Raw genomic sequence first — 20,682 nt, forward strand, 5'->3', positions numbered from 1 at the left:
AAGAGGAGTGCTACGTGAGGAAAGCAAGTTACGGTGGCATGATACCACTTTCGTAGAATACACACACACGAACCTGACATACGCACGTGGAAAGAGAGTGATACGTTTCCTATCGCTGGAAAAAACAGAAACTATAATTTTTAGCAGTATTCTTTGAGTAGTGGGGTTACAAATTATTTTTATTTTCTTCTGCTTATCTGCATTTTCTCGAGTTCCTATAATAAATATATTCCTTAGGAGAAATGCGCTCTGTGTCTCTGACATCATCATTATTATTATTGTGATTTATTGTTGTTGTTGTGTTAATCTTGTCCTAAACCAAAATAAGCAGCAGGGCCATACAGGCAGTCCTTGATTTTTGCTGCTTCACCTTTTATCCTTCTATCAACCGGCTTTTCTCTTGCCACTTCAGGACACTAATTTGACTGATCTGTAAGGATCTGCTATGGCATCCGAAGCTTGGAGCTCGGAACGACCTCCCTGGAACCCAAGGAAGCCTGAAGCTGTGCAACCAGTTTTCCAGGAACCTTTTCTAACTGCCCCACTTCCTACCCCTTTCCTGCCATGCTCCTCCTCAGTTCTCACTGGCTGTCTGAACAATCCCGTCCTCCTTTCAACCGGCCTTACTGGGATTTAGATGATGCCTTCTCCTTTTCTAAGCTACCACCATCCGTCTATCTCTTAGGCCTCTTCTTCCTTCAAGGTTGGCCACAGGCAAACAGAGCTTCTCTGCTCTCTTTGTGATCTTTAATTCTTTGTTGAGGTAGACAGCCTCCAAAATGGCCCGCAATGATCAGCGCCTTCTCATATTCACCCCACACACTGAATGGGGACTGGTCTGTGTAACCGATACAGAATGACCAAGGTAAAAGTTTATGACTCCTGAGACTAAGTTGGAAAGGATGTTGTACTTTCTACCTCATCTCTGATGGCTGCTTTCAGGAAAGCCAGCCACTATGCTGGCAGGATACTCAGCAGCCCATGGAGAGGCCAGCCACTATGCTGGCAGGATACTCAGCAACCCATGGAGAGGCCCACGTGGAGAGGAACTGAGGCCTCCCACCACCTGCCAGCACCAGTTGGCCAGCCCAGTGAGTAAGCTACTTTGGAAGTGCATCCTACAGCCCCCGTTAAGCCTTCAGATGACTACAGCTCCAGACCACACCTGCCGCCTCATAAGAGATGCAGATTTGCCAGCCAGCAACACCCAGCCAAGCCACTTCTGAACTCCTGATCCATGTTTCATAAGATAATAAGTATTTATTGTTGTCTTTAAGTCACTACATTTGGGGATAATTTGTTATGTACAATAGACAACAAATAACTTTTGTGTTTTTAGAATTCTACTAGCCAATACAATGTGAAATGGAGTTGCAAAATTTAAAACAGGAGGAAATCACAATGATTCAACAAACTTAATAGAGTTATTCTGGTCTGTTCCTTAGAGTAAATTTTCTCATTCTTTCTGACCCCTTTTTCTGCATTGTTCTGATAACCAAACATCCTTCAGCAAGGCCTGAGTATGTTCAGTTGGCCTGTGATCTCAGTGCCCTGACTCTTCACCTCACGGAAACTTTCTCTTCCAGCAAGTGAGTCAGTGAGCTCAAACAGGCAGACTAGGGGGACGTTTCCTCAAAGTTCCTAAAAAGTCACTCACTGATTCCTTCCAGGCAGAATTCCACACTGTGTGACTTGCAATGGATTCTTAAAAACCATTATGAGGTGCATTTTGATTTACTCTAAGCTTGATTTCAACTCGATTTGACCCATATTAAAACCCCAAAAGAAACCTATGTTATCACTTTACTCAGTTCTAAATTTACCCTTTAGTTCTAGTGGACTTGATTGTTATTAGCATTTGTAGTTGTTGACTCTGGCTTTTATTTGTTTTAAGCTGCTTTTCAGGGTTTTAGGAAAGTAATTTTTTTTGGCCCATATTAAATCGACTATAATATTTTTAAGATTCTTTTCAACTTTGCTCACATTAGCCCATTTGTTGTTTTAACAGGTCTTAAGTTGTTTCAGCTGTTTTTTGGTTAAATATTTTAACTTAAAAAGCTGACATCTGATGTTATAGCCTTTTAAGAATGCAATTACATTTACTTCAGTGCTTTTACATTCAGAACTGCTTTTAATATTTTAATACCTTATTTAGTTATAATCTATTCTTGGAACATGATTTCAAAATATTGTAGGGAGAGGAAAAACTATTTTAAGAGACTATTTTAACCTTACGTTTTAATACAAAGGGCTGATGCAAAAGTTTTAATGAGGAGAATACATGAAGACTCAGAAGAATTTGATTCCCGCTCTGGGTATCTCAAATAGCAGTCAAAGTCATTTTGCCTCTCCAAGTCTCAGTTTTCTCATCTGTAAAATGAGTTATCATATATTTTAGGTCAACTTTGGAAGGTGACACAGTAACTGTTATGACAGCAGTTTTGATCTTCACAGGTTTTGCCACCACATGGACTTTTCTATGTGTTTATATTTTTAAAAATTTATTTGTAAAATAAATTTTATCTTACCATGGTGAATGGAAAACCCACATCACTTTCCATCGATATGAGGTCACAATAAAATACATGAAATGAAAACAAAACAATGTTGTTAAACTCTAGCCAGGTATCATGGAAGGGCAGCTCAGTTTGAAAACTGTGAAAGACACAGCTAGCACCCAACTGAGTATTTTTCTTGATGTTAAAAAAAAAAAAAAAAAGATGTAGCATTGGGTTGAAATAGAACTGAAAAAAGATGACTTTATTACTCTATGGTTCAGAGTTATTTAATAAGGTTTCTTGATTCCACTTAAAGTCAAGGGGACAAGCTCCCACCAGCAGTGAGTCTTGTGCTTTCTGAAAAGCTGATATAAAGTACGTAGTGGAGCAAACATTCAATAATATTCCAGGAATAATATCCCGGGCTTCCTTGGGCTATTTAGATCTCTTTTATGTGTTGTTTGTCTCTTTATCAATCCAACGTGGACTGCACTGTATTAAAAGGCCAGAAATGTCAGCTGACCTATTTTAAATATTAGTAACATCGAGCACCTTTGGGAAGAGGAATAATTTGTGATACAAAGGAGAGTTTCCTTTGCCGGAAGGTTGTATCCCCATGGAGAGAGAAAAGGAAGAGCCTGGGAGAAGGGAAGTTGCTGCAAAACAAATGCTCAGCAAATAATGTTGAGGTTGTTTCAGACTGTGTTAACCAGTGGTCTTCAGGACTTTCCAGATACAGCTAGCACTTGAACAATATGGGGGTTAAGGGCACCAACCCCCCTCCCCCGCATGCAGTCAAAAATCCACATATAGCTTTTGAGTTCCCTAAAACTTACTACTGATAGCCCACTGTTGATTGGAAGCCTTACTGATGACATAAACAGCCGATTAACACATTTTGTATGTTATATGTATTATATATCATATTCTTACAATAAAGTAGGTTACAGAAAAATAAATGTTATTAAAACCATAAGGAAGAGAATATACATTTACAGTATTTATTGAAAAAAATCCTCATATAAGTAGATCTGAGTATTTCAAACCATGTTGTCTGAGGGTCAACTGTATACAAAAGTGTTTTATGGACTCAAATCTTATACCAGACGTAAGGTTCATGAAATTATCCCACTGGATGGTGATTCGGTTATTATGAGTGACAAGTGAATGATGCTCACACAGTTAACTCTGACGTGAGAAGACGACTAAAGGCCAATTTGAGGGGAACTAAGAGTTTCTAGCAAACTCTGGGGGAGCCTTTCCCAAAGCAGTTTCTCAAAAATATTCATGCCCTGAGATCTCCGTAAAAACGCACCCCTCCGAATTTAAAAAAGGTTCTGTGACACTTTTGGTAATATCTGATGACTATACCTTCCTCTTAAAAATCTATAATTCACATTAGTAGAATAAAGCACTGAGATGTCCTGTAATAAAGAATTTGTAACTTGTTGGCCAAATAAGCTTTCGTTAATAGCCTAGCGAAACTCATATTCAGGGCCGCCCTGACCTCTCACAGGGCGCCACCACCAATAGGGCTCTCTGGAATCAGGACTAAGAAAAATAAGGAGTAAGAAATAGAATTCTGTTGTCTACGGCCATGCCACCCTGAACAAGCCGGATCCTGTCTGATCTCGGAAGCTAAGCAGGGTTAGGCCTGGTTAGTATTTGGATGGGAGACTACCTAGGAAGACCAGGTGCTGTAGGCATAAAAAGTAAAAAAAAATAAAATAAAAAATAAGGGATTGTAAGCTGACAAGGTCCTTGCAATCTGTGAGGTCAACCAAGGGTTGCCTCACCTAAAAAAAAAAGAAAGAAAGAAATAGCATTCTGTTTTCTTGAATGCTTTCAGGAAGAGAGGTTTTACTCTGGCATTAATGTAAAACAGTGTTTCCTGGAAATTTTAAGAAGGACTTTGGGACATATTAGAGAGTTTGGAATACTTAATTCATGTCAATAGTTTAGTGTTCCTTGTTCCCTTGATCAGACTTAGCTAGAGTGTCCTAAAAGGCGACCAGTTATCACCATGGCATGCTGGAAACTTACCTGGACCAAATGTCATCAAATGTGATTAAGAGAAAGTATTTGCAAGCATCGATATCCATCACGAGTGCTGTTATCCCCAGGAGATATGACTCTAATTCAGGTTCGGCTGGTAACCAGCATCATGACCCAGGGTGTGGCCATCCTCATTTGCCAGGTGAGGAAATTGAGGCTCTGAGAAAAAAGCAGCCTGTCCAAGGCCAGACACCATGCCTGAGCAATCCCACCAGCACCTCAGGCTCCAGCTCCCAGCTTCGTGCTCTCTCCACTTGCTGCACTCTGGCTCCTCTGCTCTCCTGCTTCTCAGGTTCACATTTGACATCATCTGACCCTTTTTTAGTTAACCTGGGGGTCTGTCTTCCTTCTGACCTAACTCTTAGATACACTGCCCCTATTTACCTGAGTATCTTGATCCTAGGGCCTTTGCCCCAGAACAAAATGACCCAGTGTGGTTCTGCCCTCTTTGGGGGTCCTTCCAATTACTGATGGCCCGAGCCCCAGTCTTGGCTTCAGGCCTTGGCTCTGTGTTCACGTTGGTCCGAATGACCTTACTACTCTTACTCCATCAATGACTCTGTGGCCAAACCCTGAATATCTTTCCCATCAGGATACTTACAGAGCCTTCACTTTGCACTAGGAACTCTGTGACCCAAGGACAGGTAGTAGCTTCTTCCCATTAAGATTCCATCTCACAATGTGGTTGAGGAGCAAACCACAGCCCGCCCCATCCCACCACCACGCCTTGACTACCGTCTGTCTCTCACCACTGATCTTCTCAGTCTTTATTCTGGTGGTCATCCACGCTAATTCTGTCTTGTTCTGTGCTGCCTGAGTCTTTGTCTCCTTAAAGTCACTGCTATATTCCTGGCTCATGGTGTGCCTCCTGGGAAGAATGTGAACCTTTAACTCATGAACTGCCCCCCCATGGGATACATAACACCATGCTCCCTGAATCCTTCCGCCCTCAATATCCTCCTAAATTCCACCGGAAAATGGGTGTTTGGCAAGAAGTACACTACTCCTGGGTATATATGTTACAAACTCCACCGCTTCCTCTATTGTTAATAATAACAGCAGAGATGATTTTAAGAGCTACTAGCATCAACTGAGCATGGACCAAAAACACTAGGCATTTTGCAAATCAAATACTTGAGGTGGCTTATCTCATTTAACACTGTTAGAACCCTATGCAGGCAGGTACTAGGATTTCCCCCATGTTTACAGATGAGGAAAATAAAGCTCAAAGAGAATGAGTAACTAGTCAAATAGCTATGCTAAGTGGTGGATCCAGAATTTGCAACCAGATCATCCCCAATCTTCAACTATTCAGCTGTCCCCCTTACAGAAAAACAAATTTTCAATGGGCATATTTTATCATCTTCTAAAAAATTCCATCTTATGTACACAGAAACAGGGTCACAGGAGACAAGTGCCCTTTTTCCTTTTCTGGCCACTGCTCACTTATAATTCTCTTGATCACAAATCTGTTTCAGAGGTAAAGGAAAGAAAGAGTTAGCTACTTTTATGTCAACTATTTTAGACAGCAATAGCCAACTCTGAAAATTATCCCTTGGCAGTTTATTCAGACTATTCTTATACAAAACAAACACTTAGGCAATCTAATCTGTCTAAACTTTTACATCTTACCCAAACTTTTTAAAACTTTGGGTTCTGCCAACACTTTCCGAGGGACCTGGGAGACAGTTCCCATGGCTCATTTTGTGTTGCATGAAAATATAAATGTCAGGATTGGCAATGGTTTATTTGGTCCCATTGATAACTATGAAGTACAATATTTTGGGTATTTTCTCAACACGGGGTCTCCTAGAACAGGCAGAAAAAACAGGTCTTATCTGAGAGTGCCCAGATTTTGGCTCTAATAGCCATTATACTGTCTTCTTAGAACTCCACCGAGATGCTTGGAACATGAACTTTTCCAGCCAGTTTCTGCTGCTTATTGTGGACTCAGCATGCCCCAGGCCCAGGGTGCTCCATTCTACCCAGATCCTGGAATTGAAGAAGTTTGTCTCCAGGTTCAGTTCTATTCAGTCCTTCAGTCACTAAGGAGCCACACCTATAAAGCATGATGAATCCCTGTGACTTCCAGCAATGGGCTTAGACTGGGGTATACTGCATTTAAAAGCCAAAATGACATCCAGGTCCCTACAGAAAACAGTTCTGTATCACTCACCCTCAATACAAGTAGAACTTTGTTTAACCTAAGGAAGCTACAAAAGTCTGGGACAATCACCTCAGTAACACCTTGGCTTTCCCTATTCATTCATTCACTCTCTTTTCAATCCTCCCCCTTCTCACTTTCTTCCCTTTATCCTTTCCTCTCTCCCTCCCTCCCTTTCTTTCTTCTTCCTTTTCTCACCCACCTTCTTTCTAATTGTTATTGAACTCTGACCATAGCCAGGCATTGTGCTCAGTGCTAGGGAGACAGTTCGGGGCACAGTAAACATGGCCCTGCTCTCATGATGAATCATTTCTGGATCTCAATGAAGGGACCCCTAACTACCTGTTGTTCACTTCATCCATTTCTTCTTCTTTCTGAACACATAGCCAGATTGCATTTCCCAGGATTTTCTGTAGTCAGAGGCAGCTATGTGACTTGACTGAGTTCTGGCCAATGGAATGTGGGTAGAAGCGAGGTACGCCACTTCCAGACCTGGCAGATTAAACCTCCCACAAAATCCATGTGCTTTTTCTCTGCCATCATACATGGCCCTATGGCAGAGGACCCACTAGAGGGCCACGACACCCTAAGGGATAGTGGATCCATAAGCAGGGAAAGGGCTAAAGTTCCTGAATGACTCTGTGGGACAGAGCGCTCCTACCTACCCACCACCTACTCACACTGGTCTGTGATGTGAGTGGAAATCCCGATTGTGTTAAGCCACTGAGATTGAGGGTTGTTTGTTAAAATTGCAAGCCTCTATGACCAATACTCAGTTATGAGATTAAGTTACTAATTATTTTTTGTTTCTCTGGCAGGGATCCTAAGGAGGCATTTTTCTCAGGAATATAAGTTTTTGCCCAACTGGAAGGTCCCAAATTTGGTTTAATTCCTCATGTAGATAGGTAGCAGCTTAGTGTTGGTTCTGTAGAATTTAACAAGAGTTATTTTTAAACAAATGAGTATATGACAGAGGCAGTTTCACAAATCAGTGGAGGAAAGATAGACTATTCAATAAATGGCTAGGACAACTGAGCCATAAGAAGAAAATAAAAGTTAAATTCATAGTTCACACCACACAAAAAGAGACTGAAACCTTAAATGTAAAAAGCAAAACTTTAAAGCTTTTACAGGTATAAATAGGACAAAATATTTAATACAAACAATGGGGGAGAATACCTTTAAAAGGACATAAAGCACAAACAAAAAAGGAAAAAGATGGGGAAACCTAATTATATTCAAATAAAAATTCATTATAGCAAAAGGTTTCATAAATGAAAAAATAAGCAATAGTCCAGAACAGAGATTAGCAAACTGTGGCCCAATGGCCATAATCTGACCCTCTGCCTGTTTTTTTTGTAAATAAAGTTTTATTGGAATACAGCTATGCCTATTTGTCTATGTATTGTCTATAGCTGCTTTCACATTTTAATGACAGAGTTGAATAGCTGCAGTAGAGACTCTATCGACCACAATGCCTAAAGTATTTATCATCTGGCCCTTTGCAGAAACTTCTATACCTTGGTTTAGAACAAGGTATCTGCAATACATATAACTGACAAAAGATTAGTGTGCGTCCATTTCACTCATGCATATAAGGAGGTACTGTCTATAAGGGTTAGTAAATGAACATAGCCTAAATGTCCATCAATGTGGGAACAGCTAACAAATTGTGAAGTGCTTACACAATGGAATATTATACAGTAGGATTGAATTAGATTTGTAGATATTGACAAAGATAATTTCAACTTAAAGTTAGAAAAGGTAACATACAACGTGATACCATTTTAAAAACACACCAAACAAATACTATATATTTTGTTTAGGTACATATTTAAGTCATGAATCATAAAAGACACAGGGAAAGGTATTATTCATTGCTTTCAGTACACTAGTTTCTGCTGAGGAGATTAAGCAATGAGAAGAGATAATGAGGCAGGTTTTAGTTATTTCTGTAACTTTAAAATTTTGTATCAAATACAGCAAAATGGTAGCATACCTTAAAGGTTAGTAATGAGTATACCATATTTTATTATTCTCTATACTTTCGTCTACATTTGAAATTTTCTCATTTAAATAACCATAATATAAAAGAATTAAAAGGCCCAGATCACTACTATTGGATAAGCTTTTTCCATACAGTTACCAAATTACAAGGCAAAGACAAATGTGTCCCCAAAACGTGGGGGGAATACGTCTATGGAATAACACCAGCTCTGCCACTTACCGGCTGTCATTTCAACTATCAAAGCCTGCTCTTTTTCACTCTGTTAGGAGAATTAGCTGAGATAACCCACAATGCAGACATATACTAACTGCTCAATAAATAGCAGATATTATAATTACTATGATTATAAGTAAAGTCCCATCTGTGAATAAATCAGTACAATCAATACAAAAATCAAGTAAGATCTGCATTAATCAAAAGTCACCTTGAAAGGCAGAAAGTTTGTCAAAACAGGTAAGACTTGTCTAGATTTATTTTTAAGGTGGCCTATGAAAAGCAATTCATAAATGTGAAGAAGGACGACATGATTAGAAGGGAGCTATCTGCTGGAATCTCAAGAAGAGGAGTCCTTGGAGCATGAACTATCCCCAGCTGTATCCCGGGGAGAGCATGTCCTAGACAACAGATGAATGTCTATTTTCTGGACATGTGCTTTCCGATTATGAAAAAGGAAGCATGAGACTCTCCAAGACATTAAGCTCTTCTAGGCTCCCTCTGCTAAAATTCAATGGTCACGTGACTTTTTAATAAAACTCTGTGATACCAACAATTACCAATACCATGGTGCTTGGTACTTACACATCATGTCATGTAATCCTCACTACAGTTCAGCAGAATAAATGATTACTGCTCTATTTTACAAATGAGAAAATTAAGATTCTGCAAACTTAATTAGATTACGCAAAGTTGCATGCTGTAAGTTTGGAGGGCTAAGTTACCAATGTATGTTCAAGTCACCTTTGTCCAGCTGAACAGCTCATGTTCATCACATCACATTTGATAACCTCTCCTCAATCGGAATGCTAGCTGGCTTCTCCTATACATATTGCTTTAGGAAGAAAGCTGTCGGGACCAACTAACACAAGTTTATATTTCATGTGGTTGCATTTACTACTCTTAATGATTTAGAGCTCATGTGACTCAAGTCACTAACATCTAATGTCTGACTGGTCAGGAGAGAACTAGACTCTGTAATGTTGAATACAGACAAGTATCCCCTCTTTGACGGTGCTGCCGGAGTGGCTACTCAGTCTCCCTCTCTCTTATTCTGACTTTGCTATTTTTTCTGTTTAATTTCAACATACTGTGAAATTAAGGGAATTGGAGAAAAAGAACATGGTCCACACAGAAGAAGTTGGACTCAGAAGGGAGTACAACTGACCATTATATGACACCATTACTTAGCCTAGCAAAGCATGTGAGGCCCCACCTAAATACTCCTAGGTTACACTTGCAAACCTGGCAGAAGCCTGACTCAAACCAAAGAAGTGACACAAATTATTTGGCACGAGTATTAATAGGCACCTCTTATTTTTCCCTTGACAACTTCATAGGATCACTATTGCTAGAATAAAAGTACAAAGATCCAGTTCTGACCCAGGCAATTCAGTTAGCCACGGTGTTAAATGAAGGCTTTTTCATGGTCTTGTTTCTATTTATTCTTTTTTTCTGATACTATAAAATAAAGATAATTCAGCTCAAAATTTTTCAACAGGCTCTCAAAATAGTCTCCTATGCAACCATTCCTTTACTCTTAAAACTCTATTAAAAAGCTATTGCAAAAAAATCTTTAAACAGTAATTGTTCAAAGAACAGAGGGAAGATGTGTTGCAAGTTGCCCAGTAAGCTTTGACGTAAATAAATATGAGCTAGCATGTAAATATTTAATCCTTACTCTGATAAAATCCTTTCCTGGAAAGCTTATTCAGAGATAACAAGGGCTGCAACATGGTCACCCAAACTATGGTGCCATCTTCAAAGCTGCACGATATTGGACGGGTATCATTTAATTCCTGCTCTGGATGTTTTTCATAAGGATGCAGTGGCATAAATCTCCCATGGAACAGAAATGTGGTACTGGCAAAGTAGAGAGACATTGAACTTAGACATTTCAAAATAAAAGCAGTTTTGAACATATCTTACAATTTTCAGCATCTTTTACCTGTTCAGAGGTGGGATTCCTTTAACTAGAGGCACATTCATAAGTATTAGCAAATATTTTTTAAATTGGAAGGACTCTCCCAAGACCTCATGATTAACAGAATTATAACAATGAAAATGTAACCTGTGTTGATTTTATGTATTCTCTTTCTGTAGACGAATGGGCCATTTTCATGTTGAGACTAGTTTGGAAATAGGGATAAAACTGTCTGGGGACAAGCCAACAGTTTTCCATGCTAGGCAAAAATCATCTTTGGTGGTATAGAGAAAAAAATAATAAACGTAGGTATTCATTGGTCAGTCTTATCAATACCTTTATAAAATTCTCAGGACTACAATTCAGCCTGTATGGGAATCCGCTTCCATGATGGAAGTTACACACCACCTGATTCTTCTAAGGCAGAAATTTACCTCTGTTCCCATTTCTGCTCTCTATCCTGCTCTATATTCTTACACCTCCAACTTCTGCTGAACAACTTCCCCTTCAATTCCCAACTTTACTTCCAATTAAGTACATCTAAAACTAAACCCATCTTTTCAAAACAAATAAACACACTTACAAATAGTAAACAAGTCCTCCCTGCTTCCAATCTAGGGGGCAACATTAAGATGATCCTGAGGGGACCTCCATCATCAGTAACCTGTTTTGAAACTTTAAAGTTGTCTCTGACTTCTCATTCTGCTTGTAACCAGTATGTGAAAGAGTCTTATTAAGTTTTCCTTTATAATTTCTCTTGCACTCCACATTCACCTTGACTTCTGGTTTGAAAGTCACCCCTCAATTTACTTTTGAGGCTGAGATTAGTGTATCCTATTACTAAGAACACACAGTTGGACCATATATATTTTTCTTTTGCGTGTGATAAAACATAAGGACAATGGTTTTGAAATATAATCTGATACATTTTCATTCCTCATGTTACTATTTCCCCAAGGCTTTTCACCTTTTGAAGCTGAGGCATATACAGCCTCCTTTAATAGAAGGTAGAACAGTCTTAAACAAAGAAGGCATTGCTAATCCTTGAAGTTTAAAATAGCATTTATTACTATTATATATTTTTTACTTTTTAAAAAGTCTTACAAGATAGCATTTTCTAAATCCCTAGTCTAGAGTCTTGTCTGGAACAGAGGTTTTCAGTCACACAACCAGGCTTTGTTAAAAGGAAAATAAAAAATATAAAATTACACGTGTGGGTTTCCAGGAGGCCGAGGCTAAGGAGACGAACCACAGAGGAACTGCAGTTTCCAATGCAGAACTGGAGGAAACCACCTTGCAGGGCACCCCATGTCAACAAGGGTGGCCACAGAGAAGTGGAATAGGCAAGGTGGCATGCAGGCTTTGAAAATAAGTCCCTGGGTCACCAGAGCCTGGAGAGAAGTAAACCAGGAGCTCATGCATGACCTGGCAGGGCAATGGAAGTGCTAAAGGGGCCCATGGACAAGCGTTGGGGGCAAGGAAGATACTCGTCCCCTTGTATTACTTTGTATTATTTTGTGGCTGAAAGCCAGAGCAGGCACCATCATCTGCTGCACAGTGAGAACCAGCTCAGAGGTCAGGAAGGTCCAGCTGTTTCAGGCAGAGATGAGGAGGGATGTGGGTCAATAGCCCAAGGCTGAGTTGGGGGAATAAGGGCATCACTAAGGATGCCAACAGCACCCAGCGGTCAGTGTGTGTACGCTTCAGTGCTCCCTACTGCTGTCATAGCAAGGCCACTCCCATCAAGGTGCTTCTGATCCCAGAAGTCACCTGGAGGGCAGAGAACTCCAAGTAAAAAATAGCCCTGGCCCTTGACTTGACTGAGTTTGACCCTGAATCTTTGGAGTAATTATCCCCCAAAAGCTAGTTTTAAACTGGATGAGAGAGTACAAGTACTATACTTGAAAGTATAACCTTATAGTCTACCATCTTTGAAAATAAGAGTTCATAAATTATGTTTGATTAGAGAAAAAATTTTAAAATAACAGTTCCATTCATCAAAATCTACTATGTAAATGTTTAGTCTTCCAGAACAGGTATACTTACTAATCAAGTTAACCAAACCTGCACAATGTACACTGCAACCAAATGGTGGTGATGCTTGGGTCACAACCTTGTGGTATAAATAATAAGATTATATTTATAATTTGTAGGCCTGTTTTTATCTGAAGCTGAGAGCAAGCACAACCACTTTGTTCTTTTAAAAGAATAAAAATGTAATATTTTATTATAGTAACTCATCAAAATCAATATTACCAAGCCTAAGTTTTGAGATCAAATAAGCAGTTTCAGCCTAAATCAAACAAAAGAAAAAAAATCAAGGTATAATTCAATCCCTTTCTCAATAAACTGTGACTGTTACCAAACCTTTAAAAAGAGCTATTGTCATATGACTAAAATTATTCTTTCTAATTCACCCAGAAGCATTACTAGGGTTAGTATTCTCTAAAGACTACAAATAAGCATAAGACTTTCAGGAAATTTGTAGTCAAAGCCCTCCAGACAGAAGAATACCCCAGTAAAGGATTTCATAGCCCTATTTATCTGTATTAGGGCACTAGAGCTAAGTTAGATGTTGGCTTTAATTTGCTTTTGTTAGAAGACTCACTGTGTTTTTTTCTGACTGTCTTTGTCCTTGTTCTACTAGAGACAATTCGGTTACAGAGAAAGACAGTCTCGTAGAAATGACATTCGTAATGGCATGAAAGCCACTGAGAGCTGGTATCAGAGCTACCTTGCTGAGACGGAAGACTGTGCAGACATGAGCCAAAGTCAGAAGGGCAGCTGCTTGGGGGCAAGGGTAAGTGTGATCGACAGAAATTTATAAAATGACATGATTCTCCAAAGGCACTCTTCTCCAAAAGGCAGTTTCTCTCCTCGCCTCATGGCAGTATTTTTGAAAATTTGAAAGTATCCATATATGAAAATAATTTTATCACTCATCTACTTATTCATTCCAAAGAATATTTACTGAGCCCCATTTTGTGCCAGGCACTGTTCTATCAAGTGGAGATATGGCAGCGAACAACACAGGAGAAGTCACTGCTCTCATGGAGATTTCATTCTAGGAAATAAATAAACCGAATCCATGAATATGAGATAATTACACGTGCTGAAGAAATTGAGGGTAATGTGAAAGAGGATGGTGGGGTATCATAGCAAAGGCCTCTCAGAGGAGGTGACATTTGAGGCGAGATCTAAATGACAAGGAAGGGAACCAAAGGAATATCTGAGGGTCAGACCATTCCAAGAAGCATGAGCAGCAAGCACAAAGGCCCTGCAGGGAGAATGTAGAGAGAAAGCCGGTGTGGCTGGAATGGAAAGAGAAACACAATCGAAAGGCAATGGAGGATCTGGAGCAGGGTAACAGACTGTGGGGAGAAGGTGGCGGAAGTGAAAGCAAGAAGGCCATTTGGGAAGTATCTGCAGTTGTCCAGATGAGAGATTACGGTGGTATGCACTAGAGTGGCAGCATACCGGTGGAAAGAAGGGGCCAGGTACAGGACATATGCAGGAGGTAGAGAAGACAGGATGTGCTGATGGACTGAACAGGAGCAACGAGAGGCAGACTGGCCTTAAGGGTGACTCCAAAGTGTTTGGCTTGAGCAAGTGGGTGGACAGTGGAACAATTTACCAAGGTAGAAACAGATCTTATTACATTACATACATGTATAAAAGAGAAACATGACATATGATGTGAGGTTCATTATTTATATGTCTAGAAAAAGGATGTGTGGAGGTAGAAAGGAAGGATAAGGAGCCAGTTAGAAAGCAAATAAGGAAATCTCTGGATCAGACTAAGAAAGGCAAGGAGCATATTACTCTTCTAAGTAATCCAAACTATTTCTTAGAAGACGTTGGATTCTAGGAGCTATTTAAATGATAGGTGTGCCAGAGAATATCTGATGCCTTCCCAAACCCATGATCTCCCATAATAGTAGCATTTTTAGCTGAGCATATGGCTGCCCCTTCCCAAGACTAAATTTCTGGGCCTTCTTTGAAGCTAGATGTGGCCATAGGTATATTTCAGGCCAATAAAGTATAAATGAAATGCTATATGACAACCTCCTGGAAACTTATACTGAAAAAAGCAAGTCTGTGCCCTTTGTTCATCGCCATCCTTTCTTCTTCCATACTCTGTTACCTGGAATTGAAATATGATGGTTGGAACTCTGACTGCCTCTTGGAATCTAAAAATTCCAATGTGCAATTCTTTGCAATACCAGCCGAGTTTCTTATAATTTAATATGCTTCACAATGTGTGAAATATAAGAAATATATGTATTGGTCTCTGTCCCCCATTTCTGACATAGTGCTCTTGAAACCCTTGTAAATAGGGATTCTTGGAGAATCTTTTGTTTTATTGTTTAGTCTTTGACTCTCAGTTCCCAGTGCTAAGTTCCAAAAACCTTTGTAATTTCCTAAGTGATAAAAACACTAGGAGCATCTTTTGTTCTAATATTTGGTCTCTGATTCCAGTTCCTGTCATAAGGCTTTTAAATCCTTTAGAATTTTCTGGGTTATAGGAATGTCCTTTATTCTAATGAGGAGACTCTGGATGGGCTCCTGGATGGGGGCTGGTCACTAGAAAGACCAAGCTATGATCAGAAGCTTAGAACTTTCAGCTCCAACCTCCCTGTTTTCTAGAGAGGGGAGAGGGGCTGGAAATAGAGTTAATGATATATGCCTATGTGAGGAAGCCTCCATAAAGTCCCACTAATATGGGGTTCGGGGAGCTTCCAGGTCGGTGAACACATCCACCTACTTGGATGGTGATGCATTCCAACTCCACAGGGACAGAAGCTCCTGTGCTTGGGACCCTCCCAGACTTCTCCCTATGCATCTCTTCATCTGGCTGTTCATCTGTATCCTTTATTATATCCCTTAATAAACTGGTAAACAATAAGTAAACTGTTTTCCTAAGTCCTGTGAACCACTCTAGCAAATTAATTGAACCCAAAGAAGGGATCAAGGGAACCTCTGACTTACAGCTGATTGGTCAGAAGCCTAGGTGCTCTGGACTTGTGATTGGCATCTGAAGTGGAGTAGGGGCAGTCTCATGGACTGAGCCCTTAATCTATGGGATCTATCTCTGGGTAGACAGTACCAGAACGATATTAAGTTATAAGAAACCCAGCTGGTATTGCGAAGAATTACACCCTCACATCTGGTGTCAGAAGTGTTGTAGGTGTGGCAGAGTAAAAGAGATACATAGGAAGAATACTGAGTTTTTCTACAAAGGACCAAACCCTAGATACGGAAGAATGATGAGTTAGAAAGTTCTGAGTCTTGAAGTTCTGGTCAAGATGGCAGAGTAAATAAATGCTGTGCTCACCTCCTCCCATGACCACCTCAAAATTACAACTAAGCAACAGAACAACCACCATTGAGAATCACCTTAAGTCTAGCTGAACAGAAGTCCTATAACTAAGGACATACAGAAGAAACTGCATAGAGACTAGTAGGAGGCACAGAGTAGAGGAGACTAGTGTGGAATGGGCTGGTCCCAGACCCACATATGGTGGTTAAAAATTGGAAGGGGTATCTTGGCTGCAGAAGTCCTTAAAGAGGAGCAAAAGGTCCCCGCCACATACTAGGCTCCCAGCCCAGGGTTCCAGTGCCAGGAAAGGAAGTCCCCATAACTTCTGGCTGTGAAAACCAGTGGAGATTGTAGCTGAGTGAGACAGAGGGTGACTGACACTCCTCTTAAAGGGCCCACATACAAACTTACTCTCTGATGGACTCACTCACTCTGAGTTCCAGCAATGGGGTGGCAGCTTCAAAGGCATCAAGGATATATGGGGTAGGGAGACTGAATTGTCTGGCTTCAGAGAGAGAGTTGGAGAGGCAGCTCTCTCTCAGATGGAAGTGCTAACAGAGGCCATTGTTCCTTTGCTGAGCCCTTCCCCAACCCAGCCTGCCAATGCAGGCAGTTGCTATATCTGAGTCTCCATCAACCTGGGTAATGCCATTTTCCCATCTTGGTGATTCCCTGAGATCCTGCCTCACCCAACTTGAAGGCCTACCCAAGCCACTTCCAGTGGCTTTTCCATACAAACAGTTTGTTTGGCTCATGCTGCAAACTTTCCTAAAATCTCTCAGAGGTTCAGAAACCCCAAATAAGCAGCATCTGGCCTTCAACTGCCCTGTATCTCTTGCTATGCAGCCTCAAGTCTGGCACTATTGGCGACTGGCCTCAGTTCATAGCTTAGCCTTTCCTAGGCACCTCCAAGCCCAGCACAACTAGCAACCATCTGCAGATCATGTGGTAGCTCATACCAAGTGGCCCCAGGCAGAGAACAGACAGCCTGTACCAGAGCCCCTTTCGAGAGGCCCCGGAATCAACATACCTGGTAGCCAGCTTCAGATCACACCAGAGCACCCCCCAACCACCTCAACAAATGACACACCCAAAGAGCTAACGTGGCAAGCACCAGAGATCCTATGAAGAAAATCCAGCTCCATAGGGTCAGCCCCTGCACAACAGCTCCTCCACTATAGTCACGACAGTCACTCTGAGGGTTAGTCCCTCCCATTGATGTGCCAAGAGCAACCAAGCCTCAACTACAAAAAGAAGGCACACACACAAGCCACATAAGGGACACACTTGGAGCACCCAGCTCAGATGACCAGGGAGACTGTGCCACTGGGCCCCCTGAACAACTACTACTTAAGGCCACCCTGCCAAGACTGGGAGACAAAGCAGCTCTACCTAATCCATAGAAACAAAGACAGGGACTTGGCCAAATGGGGAGACAAAGAAACAGGTCTCAAATGAAAGAACAGAACAAAGCTCCTGAAAAAGAACTAAACAAAATGGAGATAGGCAATCTACCAGATACAGAGTTCAAAACACTGATTATAAGGATGCTTAAAATTTCAGTGAGAAATTCAACAAAGGGATAGAAAACAAAAATGGAGATAGAAACCATAAAAAAGAACCTGTCGTAAATAAAGAATACAGTAACTGAAATAAGTAATACATTAGAGGGAATCGATAACAGACTAGATGAAGCAGCAGATCAAATCAGCGATTTGGAAGACAAGGAAGAGTGGAGTCAGCCAGACAGAGCAAGACAGATGATTTCACTTACATGTGGAATGTAAAGAACAAAATAAACAAACTCATAGATACGTAAAACATTTTGAGTGTTGTCAGTTGGAAGGCAGTTGGGAGTGGGTAAAAAAAGAGAAAGTTATTAAGAAGTACAAAGTGGTAGTTACAAAATACCCATACCCTAAGTTGGTTAAGGAAATAGACATACAAGCCCAGGAAGCACAGAGTCCCAAACAAGATGAACTCAAAGAGGCCCACACCAAGACACATCATAATTAAAATGCCAAAGCCTAAAGACAAAGAGAGAATCCTAAAAGCAACAAGAGGAAAGCAATTAGTTACCTACAAGGGAGCATCCATATGACTGTCAGCTTTTTTCTCAATGGAAACTACAGGCCAGAAGGATAGGCATGAAATATTCAAAGTGATGAAAAGCAAGGACCTACAACCAAGATTACGCTACCCAGCAAGGCTATCACTAAGAATCAAAGAACACATAAAGAGCTTCTCAGACAAGAAAAAGCTAAAGGAGTTCATAACCACCAAACCAGTATTAAAGGAAACGTTAAAGGGACCTTTTTAAGAAGAAAAAAAATAAAAATAAAAAAATAAAAAATATGAATAAAATGGCAATACTACATATTTATCAACATTTACTTTGAATATAAATTGATTAAATACTCCATTCAAAAGATAAGGTGACTGAATAAATAAGAAACCAAGACCCTTATATATGCTGCCTATAGGAGACTCTTCAGATCAAAAGGCACACACAAGCAGAAGGTAAAGGGATGGAAAATGATGTTTTATGAAAATGGAAATTAAAAAAAAAAGCTGGGGTAGCAATACTTATAACAGACACAATAGACTTTAAAACAAAGGCTATAACAAGAGACAAAGAAGGACCCAGTAATTCAACTTCTGGGTATTTATCCAAAGAAACCCCAAACACTACTTCAAAGGGACATATGCATCTATAAGTTCATTGCAGAATTATTTACAATAGCCAAGATATGGAAGCAACCTAAGTGTCCATCAACAGATGAATAGATAAAAAAAGAAGTGGTACATATAAAACTGGTTAACATGGTGAATTTTATCTCAGTAAAAAATTAATTAATTAAATTAAATTAAAAGAAAGGAAAAAGACAGAGCTATGCTGACCTTTCAAACCAAGGCCAAAAATTGTCTCTGCCATATTTCAGTAAGCACTGTTAGGAAAAATAATATCCACATGAAGTACCTGCCATTTTACTCGAATTCAGTAATTCTGATAAACTAGCAACTTACAGGAGCGATTTAAACTTTAGTAGGCAGAAAAGGTTTAAAAAGGGCTATCTCAGCAGGCCTGTGGTGTCCAAACCCTGTACGTTATAAAGCAAGGCCTGTCTTAAGGATAGGTCCTTGGGACCAGGCTATTGGGGGATAAGCTTTGAGCCCTACAAATATTTTCCTGGTAAGAGTGTTGATGTATGCCTGAGGTCTTAGACATGCTATGCCAATGTGACCACATACATTTATCCTTGCAATGTGATTTGTGGTAAACACCTGTTTTTGCTTGGGAGTGAAGGAGGGGTGCTCGAATTTGAGTAGTTGAGGTCAGTCATGCAGGTGCTATTTGCCTACCTGACTGACATCAGTAAAAACTCTGGATATGAAGGTGTGCATCTCTGGTCAGCAACACTTCAGGTGAGTTGTCACATTATTGCTGAGATAATTAAGTGCATCCCTGCACAACTCTTGGGAAGAGATACTTAGAATCTTGTGCTGGTTTCCCTTGGACGTCACCACATGCACCTTTTCCCTTTGCTAATTTTAATCGGTATCCTTTCACTGTAATAAACCATAACTGTAAGTATAAAGGCTTTTCGGAGTCCTGTGATTCCATTTAGCAAATCCTCAAGCCTGATGGTGGTATTGGGGACTCCTAACACTCTTGGTCTTAAAGGTTCAGTATGCTGGCGTATCCAATGTACTTAACATGCAAATATATCAGATAGATATAGAAAATGAGTATAATACTAAAGCATATGTGGGAAAGATGGAAACTGATCGCTCTCACGGCCATGGCTATAACCAGGGCAAGGTGGCAACCTAACGTACTGAGTGGAGCACCTGAACACATTTACTCAGCCATACTTAACAATATGCTACTGGAAAAAGGGGTCCCAGTCAAGAAGAGCGACGCTCATAGACCAGAACCCCAGAGAATCCCCGAGAAACAAAAGAGGTGAGTTGTCCCAAAGCCTGGAAGGAAAATGGTTTCCTCAAGAGCAGGATCTGAGGGATGGCCACAGAGCAGGACATGGAAAGAGCACAAAGAAGAAAATTCTGGAATGGTGCCTCGATAATCTTCCAGACTTGAAAATGATGCCAAATTAGAAATCTACGAAATTTATGCTTGTACTTCAGACTGATATTTCCAAAGAACGATCTGTGAGGAAGTGCAACAGAATATTACCACCTGTTCACACACAGCATACAGAGGTCTGCAATATATTTGGAAGACATTGGGTTAAACAATTTTAAATAGTTCTTTGTTTTTAACTACAGGGCTTTCTCAGAGCCTTTAACATGCTACTCTGCACTCTAAGTTGTCAAGATAGGAATATAACAGGTAGCACTCGCAACTTTATTTGACCACAGAATTCTCTTACAAGCAGGATTTCAGAGATCTACTGCTCTATCAGACACCAGATTGAGAAATAGTGTGCATCTACTGAAATAGAAACCCATATTCAGCATGTTTGTTTTAAAACTCTT

The 20,682-nt window shown here is 40.3% G+C and overlaps 1 protein-coding gene and 1 pseudogene across 1 annotated transcript in view; one reads left to right on the plus strand and one right to left on the minus strand.

Annotated features, from left to right (window-relative positions):
* Nucleotides 1–20,682, minus strand: part of THSD4 (thrombospondin type 1 domain containing 4) — a 447,797-nt gene that overhangs the window by 375,534 nt on the left and 51,581 nt on the right. The window lies entirely within an intron of this gene.
* On the plus strand, nucleotides 4,086–4,204 carry LOC112471731 (annotated as a pseudogene).

Source organism: Pteropus alecto, unplaced genomic scaffold (assembly GCF_000325575.1).
Source record: "Pteropus alecto unplaced genomic scaffold, ASM32557v1 scaffold38, whole genome shotgun sequence".
Taxonomy (NCBI): domain Eukaryota; kingdom Metazoa; phylum Chordata; class Mammalia; order Chiroptera; family Pteropodidae; genus Pteropus; species Pteropus alecto.